Below are 2,589 nucleotides of genomic sequence, written 5' to 3'. Positions count from 1 at the left end.
CTGACTCGACGGCACTTAACAACAGGACTTCAAAAAAGTTTGTGGACAAATTTCATTTTCCGTGAACTTTTTGAAGCCCTCTCATATGGTTTAATAGTAAAAACATTTAAATGTTAATATTTACTCCATTCAAGAAATCAAATGATGTATTACATCAGGTAAGCAGCAGTCAAGAAATGAAACAATGGACTAAATTAGGCAAATCTGCTATGCAAGGCCTCTTTAAAGTGTTCAAGAGCACAGATGTCAGTTTGAGAACTAAGGTGTACCTGACTTAAGCCATGTCATTTTCAAAGCCTCATCTGCATGTGAAAGCTGGACAATGAATAAGGAAGACTGTGGAAGAACTGATGCATTTGAGTTATGGTGTTAGAGAAGAATCTTAAAAGTACTATGGACTGCTAGAAGAGCAAACAAAGCCATGTTGGAAGAAGTACAACCAGAATGCTCCTTAGAAGCCAGGATGACCAAACTTCGTCTTTCATACATTGGACATATTATCAGGAGGGACCAGTCCTTGGAGAAGGACATCTTGCTTGGTAAACTGGAAGGGCAGAGAAAAAGAGGGAGACGTCCAAGGAGATGAATTGGTACTTTGGCAGCTACAATGGGCTCAAACATAGCAGCAACTGCAATTATGATGCAGGACTAGTTGGTATTTTATTCTGTCGTAAATCAGATTGCTATGAGTCAGAATCATCTCAACAAAAACAATATTTACTCCTATTAATTTTAAGTGTCTGCCGTGCACTAGTCTCTTAGTTTAACTTTAAATACATAATGTCATCAAGTCCCCACAATATCAAGTTAGATGGTGGTATTCCTATTTTATAAATGAGCAAACTGAGTCTTAGAAAGTAAAAGAAATTTGCTCAGTGCCAAATAGTAAGTGGTTCAGCTGTGGTTGAACCCCTTACTTGTCTGGCCACCAAGCATTTTCAATTTTTATTCTAACATGTTGCATTCTTTAGTATGTAAAGTACAAGGACCAACACAGGAATTTTAGAATCATACACCAGAACAGATCTGTTTTCCCTCCAACCCAGCACTCCCCCTCACAGGCATTACCCTGCCTTGCCAATGGAAGATTGAAGATGGAACATTGGAGGAAAACCTGAGCTCTGGTAAACTGAATGTATGGCGACAAGTCAAAAAGCATTGCTACTAAGGTTTTGTTCATACATGCATGGGTTTATTTTAAACAAAATGTGTTTAAACATGTCTCTGAGATCAGTTGATGACTGTAGACAAGGTCTCTCATTAACTTGTCTTAGTCTTATTGGAGTCTTGGTTAATGTTCTGGACTGCAAGGTTGGTTTGAACCACAAGGTTGGCAGTTCAAGCTCACCAGCTACTCCTAGGAAACCCTACAGAGGATTTCTATAAGGCAGAACTGACTCGATGGCACTTAACAACAACAACAATATGAAGAAGTCTCACTAAGAGGAATTCTGGTACAGTTATGGTTCTGAGTCTAGTTGCTAATCTCAAGGTCAGCCATTGAAAGCTATCAGCAGTTCCATGAAAGAAAGATGAAACTTTCTGCTCCCATAAGGATTTACAGACTCGAAAACCCTATATGGTGTCGCTATGAGTTGGAACTGACTCCACGGCACACAACCACCACCAACACCACCACTGTGACACTGTGTATTAATGCACTGAACTACAAAGTCAATTTGAACCCTATACAGTGTGTTGTGAGTCGGAACCCACTCAACAGCACTTAACAACAACAACTGTCTCATTAGGGTATCTTCAAAGAAAATAAACACCCAATCAAAACTGGTTTCTGAAGAATAGCCAGAAACATCACCAAAGAAATCTTGTAAGTTCATCTTCAACCTATAACTGATTGGAATACCTAAAATGGGGCTAGAACTTGCCCAGTGAAGGAGGCTTCCTGTGGAGCCTTTGCACTGCATAAGACCATAGGTGGAATCCTGTTCCCCATCCAGAATCTTCTGAGGTGGGAAATGTCCACTTGAATGGACAAGCAGACCAGCCTGGAACAGCTAGAGGAACAGAAGATACTTCTTGAAAGAAAGACCAGAGCTAGCTGAGGTAATGGCAAGTGGCACACCAGATTTACAAGCATGATTTGGTCAGTTAGTGAAAGGGCTTCTCTTTGAGAAGGTGAACACCTGTGGTGCTGACATGATTGTGCGTACCAAGCAGGTGCTGAAGGGCTCCCGGAGCTCTGAGCTGCTAGGTCAAGCAGCTCGAAACATGGTACTACAGGAAGATACCATCTTTGATACGTTAAGAAAAATGGCAATAATAACAACATATCTTCAATACCAGCAAGAAGCTAGTCAGAAGAATGTTGAGCAGTCATCAGATCTACAGGACCAGATGAATCACCCTTTGAAAAAGAATAGCATATAACAATGCAAAAGCATTCCTTTGCCTGATGCTGAGGAGGAAACAACCTTATTACAGCCATCATGCCATGGATTGATTGTTCGCTTTCTTCTCCAAAAGTTAAGTTAGAAAAGGTTTGTGTTGATTACAGTTTATCTGGAACAGAAGCCAGGTGGCTGAATTGTGAAAGTACTCCTTGAATTGGACCAACCCATGGTTTTACTG

At 40.6% G+C, this 2,589-nt stretch overlaps 1 pseudogene; it reads left to right on the top strand.

Annotated features, from left to right (window-relative positions):
- Nucleotides 1–2,067: 2,067 nt before the first annotated feature.
- LOC102831313 lies at nucleotides 2,068–2,388 on the top strand (annotated as a pseudogene).
- Nucleotides 2,389–2,589: the final 201 nt, after the last annotated feature.

Source organism: Chrysochloris asiatica, unplaced genomic scaffold, assembly GCF_000296735.1.
Source record: "Chrysochloris asiatica unplaced genomic scaffold, ChrAsi1.0 scaffold00030, whole genome shotgun sequence".
Taxonomy (NCBI): domain Eukaryota; kingdom Metazoa; phylum Chordata; class Mammalia; order Afrosoricida; family Chrysochloridae; genus Chrysochloris; species Chrysochloris asiatica.
The sequence above is the reverse complement of the archived record's forward strand: the minus strand, read 5'-3'. Positions and strand labels throughout refer to the sequence as shown.